Consider the following 15,415-nt stretch of genomic DNA (forward strand, 5'->3'; position numbering starts at 1 on the left):
CTCCTCGTGGTTTGAAACCTGTTCAGGTCTGATCCATCTGGTGACAGTTGAAATTCTAGGCATGGAAAACACGAGCTTAAGGAGGCTGAATTTTATTCCACAGCTAAGATTTTGTCCCTTAGAATCACTGGGGACATTAGGGTTTGTCCTTTTTGTTTCACCTTTTCCTCCATCCATCCCTTCCTCCTTTCTCTTTGTCTCTTTCTTCTTTTGTCCTTTCACCTGTTCCCCTCCCAACACCAAGAGTGAGGTGTGTGTGTGTGTGTGTCTGTGTGTTGCGGGGGAGTGCTCTGTAGCTTCCACTCTGGGAGGTCCACCCAAAAATGTGCGGCTGAGATAGTGCTTGGGCAATGATCCCCACCAGTGACCTGGCCATCCTTGGGCTCTCTGGTGAGAACCCTCAGCCTCCCTTCCTCAGTCTCTACCCTGATTGGCTGAGCAGGGGGTTATTGACAAGGAGGAGACTCAGGTCCTTTTTCTTCTCTTTTAAGACCAAGTAAATAAGTTATAACCAGTCATATGTTTGAAGAATTTCGCTGCTTCTCTGCATTAATGGTCTCTGAGCAGTTCGTGATTCTCTCTAACATTGCAGTTCTCCTCAAATACTTGCTGAATAATTACTGTGCACTGTTGTTGATCTGGAGCTCATCTGAGAGCACTTTACTCAGGTCATTCCATGTATGAAATTCAAGATCTGATGGTTAGTTTCAAAATCAGGGCTCTTGAGTCCTTTTCCCTACTCTGCCACTGACTGGCTGTGTGACCTCAGACAAGTTAATTCTCCTTTCTCAGCCTTAGCTTCTCCCTCTTTCAAGTAGGGATAATAATGATCTGGTCTTACCTACCTCAACACACACACTGTCTCTCCCCGCACACAAACAGTCTCCACACTCCAGTTGAAAGGCAGCTGGCAATCTGGTAGGATGCCCGTGGAACAATGGGATAGAGAAACCTGCATCACTGAAAGTACAGCCATGAAGACACCACACACCAGCCTTTCCTAGCTGGCAAAAATCAACCCTCCACAGAAAGACCCCTATGGTGTCATACCCCAGCTCCCTAAGCCCTCAGCCACAACCACTTAACACAGGGGCCTTTCTACACTCTGGTTCTGTTCTCACTGAAGGGTCATTTCCAATTGTTTGCTCAGACCAGCTTCCCCAGCACACTCACTGCTGTGCAGCTCTGTACGTGTGGCCATGGCTGAACAGCAAGAATTCCTGCCCATTTCCCTACTGGCTGGATCATGGTTAGAGCGTGTTTGTGGTTAATGATGTTGCTGTAGATTGTTCGTTTCCTGTCTTGGGAATTCAGACAGTCCCTTTCCCAACATATCTCCAGCACATCAGTCCCTGGCTGGGTCTCCTAGGTAGTGGAAAAAATCCCTTGTTTGGTGCTGCCAAGGGGAACGTGCAGAGCTGAGATGTCCCTCGGCTTGGATCAAAGGGAGATGTTGGATGGAATTTATCACACAACGCTCCCTGCTCCCCAGAGCCCCATGGGGAGAATCCAGAGAAGGGGGAGTCATTTCTCCCCTGCACTCCCAGAAGAGCTGCTAGGACTCCTTCCTGCCAGCTACTCACCCCTGGATTCCTCCTCAGCTCCTGGGATCTTTCTGCTCCAAAGGCTCCAGAGGCCTGGGGTGGGGAGGGCGTCACTGCACAGTCTGAAACACAAGGGAGGTTTCTGGAATTGAAGGAAGGAGCAGAAAATGGAGAGGAAAGAAACAGAGAGAAAACGCCTCATCTCTGTCCCCTCCCCATCCCAGCAAGAAATGTTATCAAGGATCAGCATAGGGGAAATGGTGCCCTGGGCAAAACTTGTACTTTAGCACTTCCCCATCGCCCCTGGATGATCCCCCTCCTCCTTTCCCCGCAGCTCCTGCACTCCCAACCCTTGCACCTCCTTCACCCCTATCTCCTGCCCCCTCCTGTACCCTAACCCCTACACTGTATTCACTTTGCCCTTAAGTCCCACACTCCCTTCCTGTGCTACCAGCCACTGCCCCTGCTGCATCCCCTTCACCCCTAAGCCCTGCACCCCGTCCTGCACCCACGTGGGGACAGTGACCTGTGTGCATGGAGCAGCTCGCGTTGCTGCCCACTCCTCCCTGGAAGGCTGCTCCTCCGGGCACCCCTAGGAGCTGCGGGGGTGGGGTGCGGGGGGCAAGAAGCAACATCACCTGAGTTCCCTGCATCCGGGTCACTTTCCTCAGCCAGGCTGCATAAGGGGAGGGCAGAGAGCAGCAGCTTCTGATGCTCCCCTCACAGCACAGCCCAGGTGGGGAAAGTGATCAGGACGCATGGAGCACATAGTGTTGCTCCTCTCTCCCCCAACCCTCTATGGGGCCATGGAGGAGCACTGGGGCAGGGGAGAACAGTGAGCACCTTTGCACTGGCACACAGTGCCCTTTGACCCCCTGAAGTCCTGGGCGGCTGCCGGAGGGCCCCACCCCTAAGGCCAGCCAGGCTCCCCAGCACAAACAGCAGAGAACACAGAGAGACTGGCCACACACTGAGCAGCGGTAGCCTAGGCAGCACATAATGGAGGCTCGGGGGGCTCAACCTCCCCAACCTTGTGTCACCAAGAGACAGTGGAGCCCATGACTAGGGGTCCTGGAGAAATTAGGTCCCCCTGGAAAAAGTCTCCCCATGTCAGCCCCAGGGCTGGAGGAGCTCTCACTCCGTGCTACGGCCCGGGGGCTGCAGGAGGGGCACAGAGCTTCTCTGGTCTTGGGGCCACAGCGGGGCAGGGGTAAAGGAGTGACAGGGTGGGGCTAGTGGGGGAAGGGGTGGAACAGAGGTGACATAGTAGATGGGGCTGTGGGTGGAAGGGTCACAGGGGGCAGAGCCACAGACAGAAGTGAGGGGGCCTAGTTCCAGTGCTGGGGCTCTGCAATTGTTCTCCCTTTCCCTGGGCTTTGGCATCACTAGCCCCTGCTTAACGTGTAGGGTTCAGTGGTCCCCAAAATGTGGGGCATGACTCCTAGGGGAACAAAGAGGAAGATTCATAGGGGCACCTCAGGGGCTGAGCCAGCCCCCATGGAGGGAGCACCAGTCAGCCCAACTCTGTCCCAGCTCTTTTCCAACCCCACCCTCAGCCTGGGCCCCTGACTGCCAGCTCGGCCTCGACCCCTTGCCCCTGTCTGCACCCCTTTCTTCAGCAAGCAAACACCCCACTCCCAGCCCCAGTTTTCAACTGTGGCTCCGAGGGCCCACAGCCATGGATAAGAGGGCACAGTGTGAAATGTTTGGGGACCACTGCTTTAGGGTGACGTTCTGAATCACTACTATGCAGTCCAATAAATGCTATTCCTCACCCATCAGGACCGACTAAGTATGTTCTGCTGCCCTTCACTCATGCAGGAAGGATAATAACATTTCATACCACTCAGTGCTAAAGTGATCTGTAACCCGCCACCAGCTAAAAATGGTCATTTTGGGGAAGCGGGCCCCATGATGCTGCATACCTAGGCAGAGTAGCTGGTCTATGCAAACATGGTCTCTTCCTGAAGCCTTTCCCACAGCTGGTCAGTACGTGTGAGGGGGGAGCTCATTAAGCCCCTGCTTCCGCTTAGTATTTAAGAACACCTTAGTGTCCCTGTCTCTGCTGGCCTTAGATTTCTCGTCCTGTCCATTTCTTGACACCTCAGATGAGGTGGCCGAGTGGTTAAGGTGATGGATGGCTAATCCATTGTGCTTTGCACGCATGGGGTCGAATCCCATCCTCATCGGATGCATTTAGTCTTCACACTTCCTTTGTATACAACCATCTCCCCTTTGGTACAATGACAGATCAAACAACGTTGCTTCTTGCAAACAAAACCCTGCTCAGAAACTCCCTTGCTTTAAATAAAATGTCTAAGTCTCAGATTTCTAAAAAAAAATTCTCTAGTCCTGTAAGTCTTAGTTTTATCTCAAAAGGTAACAGCCTCATAATCTCCCCCAAACACCCTGAGACCTCCCCAAATATTAAAATACCCCACTTCTCAGCAAAGCCATGACAGTGACCCAAAGCTAGAGTGTCTAGGCTAAGTGTTCTGAAGGAGGCAACTCAAACATTTTCTCCCTGCTTCCCTTGGCAGGTCTGATTGGGAAAACAAAATTCCCCAACTGAAAATTTTCGGCTGAAAAACCAGTACAAGTTATTTGGGGACTTTGGTTTGAATGTATTATTATTATTCTCTTCTGATTTATGAATCAGTTTTGTCATCCAGATGCGTTTCCAGCTGTTGATGTGGGGGGAGAGATGCCAAGTCATGATGTCTCTTCACCCTTTCACAGTTTCTTCCAACTTTCTAGAAAGCTCCTTTGCTATGATGTGAGTCAAGCAATGTCCATTGTTGCTGTGTTATCTCGGTGAAGTCTGCATTGTACACGGTTCCTGGGATAGTCCTTGGGACTGTAGCCACCTTTAATAGGCCAGCAGTGAGTCTGGCTCCTCCCTTGTCACACCTGATAGGCTGGTAGGGGGCATTCCCAACATCATAACATATTTCTGTAATGCACACAGAACAAACTTCATAACTTCCCAAACCAATGTGAGCACATAGAATGCAAGAACATATTAAGGTTCAACAGATGAACAGTTCAAGATTTTGAAATGATCCCTCCACGAAGCAGACTTTGTTCGAATGTATCATCACTATATAAGAGTGGTGAATATGGGGCTTGCAGGGTGCTGCTTTAAGCACAGCGTGCCACACCTGAGCCGACATTTCAATGGAGACGTACCTTAGAATCCATCTCTCCGGGATAAAGATGGTAGCATGGCTGGCTGGGTCATCTGACTTGGGCTCATGGAGCTAAAGTTGAGAGGCTTTGCTCATGAGCTAAAGCCGGGAGGCTAAAAACTGTGGTGCAGATATTTGTGTTCACACTGAAGCCTGGGTTCAGAAACCCTCACCCTCGTGGGGTCTCAGAGGTTGGGTTCAAGTCCATATGTCTGCATTGTAGTCTTGCAGTCTAGTCCCATAACCCTGAGTCAAGCTCACCTGGGCTTTGAGACAGGTGACCTGGGTGTTTTAATCATGGTGTAGACATAACACTAGGATAGATCTAGGAGCCCAGAAGGCTGGGAGGGAGTTTAGCAAGTGGAAATGGTAAAACCACAGGTCAGTATTATACCTGGACTCATGGCAGTTCTCCATTGGTCTGTCTGCTTTTGAGGCAGGGATAATAACTGCCAGCGGTGCCCTATTGAGTGGCTTTTGGGGTACCTGCTCTTGCCTGTTGTCAGAAGGACCTTTGGTCTAGCCCAGTGTGGGTTTTCTTATGGTTTAAATTACACACACAGGCACTGATAACAGAGTACTGAACGTTTGGGAGTTAGGAGCTGGTAGGTCAGTGGTCCAGTCCCTCATGGACGACCCCCTCCCTCTGGGACAGGGGCAGGTCTGAGCTCTCACACCAAATGCTCATTGTGGCTGCCAGAATCTGTGGGCAGCTCATTTAGTTTATACCGAGGGTTGAGTCCTGCTTTGTGCTCAGTGTCTGAGAATGAAAATCCTAAACCACCCTATGAAATAATGAATGCAGCCAGGATGTGCTATTGTCCCTGCCCCAAAGCAGACAGACCAATGGAGAAATGCCATTGAGTCCAGGGTAATACTTCATTGCAGTTTACCTTTTTTGCTTGCTAAACTCCCTCCCAACTTTGAGGGAGGCCAGAGCCCAGTATTGAGCTGGAGCTGAGACATCTACACTGCAAATTTACCACCCAAGGCCAAAGCCTCAGGAGCCTGAGCTGGCATGGGGCAGGCCTGGGTGTTTCATTGCAGCGTGGACATAGCGTAGTATTATGTATCTGAACTGTCATAAACACACCCAAGTCACTATTCTGAAACCTGGGTCAGCTGATGGAGGCTCGTGGGGCTTGTGCTGCACGGTTATAAAATTACAGTGTAGACACTTGAGCTTGAGCAGCCTCCAAGACCCCAAAAGGGTGAGGGTCTCTGAGCCTGGGCTCCAATCTGAGCCTAAATGTCTGCACTGCAGTTTTTAGCCTCACAACCTGAGCCCCAGAAGTCCAAGTCAGATGATCCAGGCCAGCCGGGCCACAGGGCATTTATTACGTTACAGATGCCTCTCAGGGTATATCTACATTGCAATGTAAGCCCAGGGTTAGTGGAAGTCATGTCAGCAGCCCAACGCATACATAAACCAAGAGGAAAAGACCCACCCCCCAAATAAGCTGGGGAGTGTCCTTCTCCCTACGGTTCATAAGTCCAGCAACCAAAAGTCCTTTAATATGAACCATCCCCTCTCTGCACCCCACTCCAGCTGTTGTCCTTAGTCAGTTCAAGCCCAGAGATGCCTTTGTAGAGTTCACCTGCCATCCTGGTGGAAAGGGGGGAAAATAAGAAGGCACGTACTCACTATGTGTCTAGGGACTCACTCATCTCTCCACAGCCATCCTCCTAACCCCTAAATTTTAATATTAGGACCCAGGCACCGGCCCATTTGGCTTTGAACCCCTGTCCCTGTCTAGCAAGTGCTTTTGAACTAAGCGTGAGTCCCTCGGTTGGGGTCTGCCAAGCACAGTTGTGCTGCCTCAATTTACACAACAAGGATAACAACGCTTTATTTCTCCTGCCCCAATAACAAGGAGACTGGGAATCCAACACCAGGCAAAAGTGATCATTTCAGCAAGCAATCCAACATATTCCAACATACTGTAAAAATCCACATGCAGACTCATACACGAAACCTTGCAAGAAAATCTTCCTGAGGGGGTCTGAAGCACCTGCTGCTGGAGGGAAGGAGGGAGCTGTGGGCTGGGATTGAGGGGCACTGGGAATAGGAGGGGCCTGTGGGTTGGGATTGAGGAGCAGTGTGAGGGAAGGGCTGTGGGTTGGGATTGAGGGGGCTGTGGGTAGGGACAGAGGAGAAGGATGAAGAGGAGTAGGCTCTGGTGGGAGTGAGAAGCAGTGTGCATAGGAGGGATTGAAGTTTGGGACTGAGGAGCACTGGGAAAAGAGGGGACATGGGTTTAGGTGAAGAGCATTGTCATTTGGGGATCCAGCAGGAAAGGGGGAAAGCAGCAGGTGATTCTAATTCCTAGGGATATTCTGTGGTTGTATGTGTGTGTGTGTGTGTGCAGGGAAGGAACATGCTATATGCCCAAAGGACTTTATTCCTCAAGGCTGCAAGGACAGAGGGGCTGTCAGGAAGTTGCCCCTTCAAACCACACACAAAAAGGCCCTTCTGAGGAAAGGGAAAATCCTGAAGAGAAAAAGTAATCTCAAAGAGGACTCTAGAGAGACGCTTGAAGATCTTGTTGAGTAGTTTATCATCTGACCGGAGACTTGAACCCTGGACCCTCAGAGTAAAAGTCTGAGGCTTTACCAACTGAGCTAGCCAGACTCAAAAAGTAAAAGAGGAAAGACTTCTTTCCTCAGAAGGGCCAGCTTGGTGTGGAGGAGAAATAGTCAAGAAAACAAAGGTGGGAAACAGTAGGGAAAACCTGCTGCTCTCTCTGGCCTGGTCAACACTACAAGTTTATATCTAATTTAGCAGCATTAAATCGCATTAATCCTGCACCCGTCCACACAACGAAGCCCTTATATCGATATAAAGGGCTCTTAATACCGATATCTGTACTCCTCTCCGATGAGGGGAGTAGTGCTGAAATCAGTATTTGCCATGTCAAATTAGAGTTAGTGTGGACCCAATTCAGCGGTATTGGACCCCTTTGAGCTCTGCTTGCAGAGGCAATAAAGTCAGTGTTGTTTCAAATTCCTGCATTCTTTATTACTTCATCACACAAACAGGGAGATAACTGCCATGGCAGCCCAGGAGGGTTGGAGGAGGAGGGAAGTAAACGGGTGGGGTTGTTTCTGTGGGATGTCTGGGACTCTGACCCATAGCAGCCGTTTGCCTCTCTGGTTCTTAGTAGGCTTGGCTGATAGTCTAGACAGGACTGACTCTCCCTTTAGACAAAACTCAAAGAAGGGAATGACCTGGGGAGTCATTCCCATTTTTGTCCATGCGCCCATGGCCAGCCTCACCGAGGCCGGTCAGGAGCACCCATGACAGCAGCTGACGGTTCAGTATAACTGGTAACTGTCATTGTCAACTTGCAAAGCAGCAGACAGGACGTTATGGCTGATAACCATCTTTGCTAACTTGAAAAGGCAAGGGGATGCTGCTGTGTAGTGTGCAGCACTGCAGCCCGTCATCTGAATACGTCATCTCTGTATGTGGCGTGCGGAATTGGTCTGAAGGTGCGCTGGCTCATGGTTGCCGTGCTATGGCGTCTGCCAGGCAAACCAGGGAAAAGGGCGCAAAATGATTGTCTGCCATTGCTTTCACGGAGGAAGGACTGAGTGACGACATTTACCGAGAATCACCCACGACACTGTTTTGCCCCATCAGGCATTGGGACCTCAACCCAGAATTCCAATGGGTGGGAGAGACTGCAGAAAGTATGGGATAGCTATGGGATAGCTACCTACAGTGCAACGCTCTGGAAATTGACACTCGCCTCGGTATATGGACGCACACCGCCGAACTAGTGTGCTTAGTGTGTCCGCATGCACTCGGCTTCGTACAATCTGTTTCCAAAAACTGGTTTCTGTAAAATCAGAATAATCCCGTAGTGTAGACATACACTGTGATTAACAACTTTGGTGGCTAATTGAAAGGCTGATGGTTCAAACCCAAGTGAAGATGGAGGTGTTTTTTTTAGTGATGAGAATCCAGTTCATTTTAATAGGGTGAAAATCTCCTCAGTGCTTGTCTAGCCTCATTGGGCAAGCATAAGTCAGACTTTTATCAGATGCATTGGTGGTATAGTGGTGAGTATAGCTGCTTTCCAAGCAGTTGAGCTGGGTTTGATTCCCCGCCAATACAGTGATGTGATGTTTTCTCTGGTGGGAACTAGTTTACTTCAGTCACATTGTATGAGTTTATCAATGGAATGAGAAAGACAATGTTCTGCAGGTCATTCAACACACAATGGAGGAAGAAAGGAGTGGGACTAGACAATGAGCAGGTGGAGTTATGCTGGTATTACAAGTTTGGTTTAGTTTCTTTAAAAACTTCTTTACTTCCCTCTCCCTTTTAGATCAGAGCCTTTAAGGTCAGAAAGGACCAATGTGATCATCTAGTCCGACCTGCTGCACCTTACAGGCCAAAAGACCCCCCTCCCCTCCTGTAATAGACCCAGGAGGGGAGGCAGCTCTGTGCACTGCCCCTACCCCAGGCAGCACATGGACGACCTCTGCCCCCCTCCCCTAATGGGTGTGCAGAGATGTGCCAGCAGCACTAAGGTGGCTCCCTGCCCACTCTGCCTCTGTCCCTCTGTGTCACTCCCAGAAATGGTCGACATGTCCCAGCATCCCCTGGTTGGGGGGAGTGTCTCCATTCACTACCCCTGCCCCGAGTACCAACTCCGCAGCTCCCATTGGCCAGGAACTGCAGCCAATGAGAGCTCTGGGGGCAGCGCCTGCAGGCAGTGGCACACAGAGACCCCCTTGGCACGGTCCACCTAGGGACCTGCTGCCGCAGGGTTGTGTGTACAGTCACTTTGGGAGCTGCAGTGCCCGGGGTAAGCGCCACCCCACCTGCTCCCCAACTCGCTCCCCCAGCGCAGAGCCCGCATCTCACACCCAAATTTCCTCCCAGACCTTTGCTTGTTTTCCTTTCACCCAGAACCATCCTTCTTCTCCTGGGATGCAAGTAGCCATCCCTGGGAAGCCAAGAGGTAGGCACAGGATTCTACCTCCCAGCAGCCAACTGCACCTCCCCAGGCTTTTCAGCCTTTGCTGAAACAAATGGGCTTAGCTTCTGCCCTGCCTTCCTCAGCTAGACTTTCCTCTTTTGCCCATTCCTGCCTCACTCTCTTTGGCAAGTTACATAAAGGAAGCCAGCAGGAAGAGCCGGCCGCCATAGGCCAACCTCAAGGCAGAGGAGACACAAGGCTTCAAAAGGTGACTGGCCAAGGTCCTCTAGCTTTCACTGCTGATGCTAAGGCTTTTTCCCAGCTCATTTCACCACTCTCTATCCTGCAGGGGTTGAGCTTATCGCAGCTTTTCCCCAAAATTGGGCCAGCTAGTAAGCGTAGGAAGGACTAATGACCCACCAGAGTTTGGCAGAGAAAGCAGCCGGTTTATTATACTGACAGCTAAGTTCAAAAGAAGAAGCGGGGGGGTGTCACACTCACACTTGCATACTCATGCTCCCAGAACAGGCACAGCACTGGAGATGTCAAGATTCTGCAAGGTAAGTGTCCCACAGTGCAGCTATGGACGGTGCGAGGAAGGTAAGTCTTCCTGAGGCACAATGAAATACAACGCAAAGAACCACTGGCCAGGCGATCCGGCAAAGGGCATTCACTGGAGGTACAAGCTTGTGAGTAACTCCTGAGCACATGGCCATCTCCTTTTAATGACCTGCACCTAATGGCCTGTGACTAGAGATGACTTGGCTGCATCTGGTTGGTCACGCTCCACTTTGGGCAGTGTCATGCTCTGGGTGTGTGAGTGCTGCCTAATTAGAGTCCAGACACCTTGTCTACCTGGAAGCTCTTCTGCTCTTCAACCAGCCCATTCATCCCACAAGCATTCCAGGAGCGGGAGGGGGAAAACCACTTCACAGGTATTCAGAGAGAGAGAGGAGACAAAAGCAGGAGGGAGGGAAGTATAACACACCTATGAGCATACAGGTATACATTGCATAGAAATCACTGCTGCTCGTACAACAGCAGGGACAAGCCAGTAGGAGCTGGGAAAGGAAACCATCATGTTTCTGCCTGGTTTTAAACCAGGGACCTTTTGCATGTTAAACAAAAAGATAACCACTACACTACAGAAACTCTGTTGCAGTGCTTTGCCCCTCCCTTCATAAGAATATAAGAATGGCCATACTGGGTCAGACCAAAGGTCCATCCAACCCCATATCCTATCTGCCAACAGTGGCCAATGCCAGGTGCCCCAGAGGGACTGAACCTAACAGGTAATGATCAAGTGATCTCTATCCTGCCATCCATCACCACCCTCTGACAAACAGAGGCTAGGGATACCATTCCTACCCATCCTGGCTAATAGCCATCATGGACTTAACCTCCATTAATTTATCTGCAAAAGAACAAGGAGTAATTGCGGCACCTTAGAGACTAACAAATTTATTGAGCATAAGTTTTCATGGGCTAAAACCCACTTCATCGGATGCATGCAGTGGAAAATACAGCAGGAAGAGATAGAGATAGAGATAGAGATATAGATATAGATACATATACATATACATACATACACATACACATACATATAATACAATACACATACACACACACACACACACACACAGAATGTGAAATAACGGGTGTTGCCATACACACTATAATGAGAGTGAGCAGTTAAGGTGAGCTATTATCAGCAGGAGAAAAAACCTTTGTAGTGATAATCGGGATGGCCTATTTCCAACAGTTGACAGGAAGGTGTGGTAACAGTAGGGGGACAATAAACATGGGGAAATAGTTTACTTTGTGTAATAACCCATCCACTCCAGGCTTTATTCAAGCCTAAATTAATGGTGTCCACTTTGCAAATTAATTCCTATTCAGCAGCTCTCGTGGGAGTCTGTTGTTGAAGTTTTTTGTTGTAATATTGTGACTTTTAGGTCTGTAATCAAGTGACCAGGAAGATTGAAGTGTTCTCTGATGGTTTTTGAATGTTATAATTCTTGAGTCTGATTTGTGTCCTTTATGCTTTTATGTAGAGACTGTCTGGTTTGGCCAATGTACGTGGCACAGAGGCATTGCTGGCACATGATGGCATATATCACATTGGTAGATATGCAGGTGAATGAGCCTCTGATAGTGTGGCTGATGTGATTAGGTCCTATGATGGTTCCCCTGAATAGATATGTGGACAGAGTTGGCAACGGGGCTTTGTTGCAAGGATAGGTCCTGGGTAGTGTTTATGTTGTGGGTTGCTGGTAAGTATTTGCTTCAGGTTAGGGGGCTGTCTGTAAGCAAGGACTAGCATGTCTCCCAAGATATGTGGACAGTGAGGGATCATCCTTCAGGACAGGTTGTAGATCCTTGATGATGCACTGGAGAGGTTTTAGTTGGGGGGCTGAAGGTGACAGCTAGTGGGGTGTATTACTTTCTTCATTGGACCTGTCCGGTAGTAGGTGACTTCTGGGTACTCTTCTGGCTCTGTCAGTCTGTTTCTTCACTTCAGCAGGTGGGTAGTGTACTTGTAAGAACGCTTGATAGAGATCTTGTAGGTGTTTGTCTCTGTCTGAGGGGTTGGAGCAAATGTGGTTGTATCTTAGAGCTTGGCTGTAGACAATGATTGTGTGATGTGGTCTGGGTGAAAGCTGGAGGCACGTAGGTAAGTATAGCGGTCAGTATGTTTCAAGTATAGGGTGGGTTTTATGTGACAATTGCTTATAGCACAGTAATGTCCAGGAAGTGGATCTTTTGTGTGGACTGGTCCAGGCTGACCTTGTAGGTGGGATGGAAATTGTTGAAATCATGGTGGAATTCCTCAAGGGTTTTCTTTTCCATGAGTCCAGAAGATGAAGATGTCATCAGGTAGGGCAAGTAGAGTGGGGGCATTAGGGGATGAAAGCTGAGGAAGCGTTGTTCTAAGTCAGCCATAAAAATGTGGCAAAGCTATGTGGCAATGCGAGTACCCATAGCAGTGCCGCGGACTTGAAGGATACATGTCCCCAAATGTGAAATAGTTGGGGGTGAGGACAAAGTCACAAAGTTCAGCCACCAGGTTTGCCGTGACATTATCGGGGATACTGTTCCTGACAGCTTGTAGTCCATCTTTGTGTGAATGTTGTGTAGAGGGCTTCTACCTCCATACTGGCCAGGATGGTGTTTTCTGGAGATCATCAATGGATTGTAGTTTCGTCAGGAAGTCAGTGGCATCTCAAAGACAGCTGGGAGTGCTGGTAGCAAAGGGCATGAGGAGGGAGTCTACACAGCCAGCCTATCCTGCTGTTAGGGTGCCATTGCCTGAAATGAGGGCATCCAGGATTCCAGGTTTATGGATCCTAGATAGCAGACAGGAACCCCGACTGCTTTTTGCCTGCTGCTTCTCTGTCTGGATGTTTTTGTCAGCCCTGGCACACAAAAATGGGCATCATTGTGAGCGCCCACGAAGGCAAGATGAATTTTGGCTGCCTGCTCAGCTTGACTTGCTTCCTCAACCCATTCCTGCCTTAGATCCTAGTGGATGAAGATGGTCCATTGTCTCAAGCAGTGCCAGAGCCGACACAGTGCCCTTGGCAGCCTTTGCTCTGACATTGCCGGCCATGCACATTTGCAAATACTTTAAAGTGCTGTCAGTAAGTTCTGGGGACAGTTGCTCACCTCAGAGGAAGCTCCTAAAATTGGCCTGTCTCACCCAGTGGTACATTGACCTCTGTTCAGATTGAGGCAAAGGAGGGGATGGGGCCTAGCTGCTGGGCCACCGCTTCTGTGAGGGCAGCCACTGTGCGGATGAAGCCATCCTGCAGAACCTTCCACCTAGCCACCCACTGAAAAATCGTGTAGGGTGTAAGGTGAAGAGTACAACACTAGAGGGGGGCCATCCCCTTCCCTCATCGTCAGCCATCCATACCCGGTGCTGCACCAGTGGGGTAAAAAATAATACAATAATACAATCGGAAGAGTCAGTTGCGTTCTTTGTGCGTTGCCCCACCATTTCCTCGGGCCTGACCTGCCTTCCAGCTCAGCCACCACTGAGAGAGCCGTACAAGGCTCAAAGCCCACTAAACGCAACCCCCTTCTAATACGGCAGAAAAGCCCACATGTCTCCTGATAGGTAGGGAGTCCGATTGACCGACAGGAAGTGGAAGGCCATGGGTTCGGTCTCTAGCAGCCACTCAGGGGCAGGGGGAAACACATGGCTGAGGAAATTCCACAGCCAAAAGATAGTCTGCGCATCACAACTTGTCGGCTAATGACAAGGTCACTTATGCCATTGGCTGAGCCTTCCTCACAGACAGCAATCACGCTTTCTCCCCAGTTCACGTACCCCCTTTCCCAACCGAAAGCTAGAAGGCCCAGTAATCAGCCTGCCCACTCTTGCAGCCCTACTCTTCTGGCCAGACTGATAGGGAGGAGTATTGAAGCCTCCCTCCCTTAGGCCCTCAGCATTCTGTGGACAGCAAACAATGACCAAGGACTTTGGGCCAGTAGGTCAAACCAATAGTGCTCCTCCTAGGCCCGGCGTGCAGCCCAGCTCAGGGACTCAGAGGAAATGCAGCTCGCATCCCTACATACAGGACTCCAGGGCACAGGCAGGCTTCTGGATAAAACATCCCTCTTGTGCTCAAAGTCACAAACAGCTAAGTGGGCAAAAGACAGACTTTAATGGCCTCTTGAGAAAGCAAAGAGAGAGCTTTAGAAGACCCCAGTAGGGTTAGGTGCCATCAGGGAATGCTCTTCAGATCCAATGAGACTCAACTCAGATTGCAGGATTAAAAATCCTGAGTGCTGGCCCTGACACCATGGACCAAATAGGGAAACACCCCAGCCCTCTGAGTCGAGTTTCGATGAGGATGACCCTGTGTGGGCAACCCGCATTTGATCACCAAGCTAGCTGTCATCGCAGCAGTTTGCTGCAGCTCGCAGAGACCTGTCTTAATCCAGACTGAGAGGCCAGTGGGCATGCGAGGAAAGGAAGTTGCCCCTCAGTCCTAGGCAATCATGGCCTTCCTAGGAAAGGCAAAGCTGAAGCAAGAAGAGCCCTCAAGACATACCTCTGAAAATCTTGGAGAAATTACAGACGAATAAATGCTTTTTCATTTATCAATGACTTCGAACCACAGACTATCAGATTAAAAGCTGATGATTCGACCAACATTGAACTAGGCAGCTTCACCTGTACAAAGCAAAAAAAAAAGGCAAATTTCATGCAGAAGAGAAATTAGTTCATGAAAATGAGGGCAAGGAAACAATACAGAAAACTTGTACTCTGCTGTCTTAGCGTCCTAGTACCAGCCTGAATCCTTCCATCTGGACACCCTGAGGCCTTATTCTTCTAGTTAAATATCAAATCAAGGAGGGAAAACACAGTTATACAGAAATGGTCATGAAAAATACAAAAATTAAAAAGGGAAAATGCAATTGCCACACTACAGCGTGTCTGGGCCATTCTGTATTGAGAGCACCCACTAAGGTCCCTGTGTGCTTACAAGAAAACTGGAGCAAATCATTAACACAGGCCTGAACATGAAACTCAACTGCTCCCAGGTGCTGCAGTAAAACCTCCCTGCTGTGACATTGCATCTCATAGGATTTTATGAAAAATGCTAATAGTGTGAATTATAAAGTAACTGAAATAGATCATGCAAAAGGTCTCTGTAAGGTATCATTTACAAAAGCTTAAACCTACTGTGTGCTGTTCATCCTATTTGTCACGAAACCGATAATTCCTGTATCTGAAACTAGA

At 49.5% G+C, this 15,415-nt stretch overlaps 1 long non-coding RNA gene and 1 other non-coding gene across 2 annotated transcripts in view; both read left to right on the top strand.

Moving 5' to 3' along the window:
* Nucleotides 1-15,415, top strand: part of LOC127040999 (uncharacterized) — a 341,937-nt gene that overhangs the window by 308,169 nt on the left and 18,353 nt on the right. The gene's annotated exons all lie outside the window — the stretch shown is intronic.
* TRNAS-GCU (transfer RNA serine (anticodon GCU)) lies at nt 3,652-3,733 on the top strand. Its single transcript has one exon. It is a non-coding gene; the product is annotated as a tRNA-Ser (tRNA).

The sequence above is a fragment of the Gopherus flavomarginatus genome, assembly GCF_025201925.1.
Source record: "Gopherus flavomarginatus isolate rGopFla2 chromosome 13 unlocalized genomic scaffold, rGopFla2.mat.asm SUPER_13_unloc_1, whole genome shotgun sequence".
NCBI classification, from domain to species: Eukaryota; Metazoa; Chordata; order Testudines; family Testudinidae; genus Gopherus; species Gopherus flavomarginatus.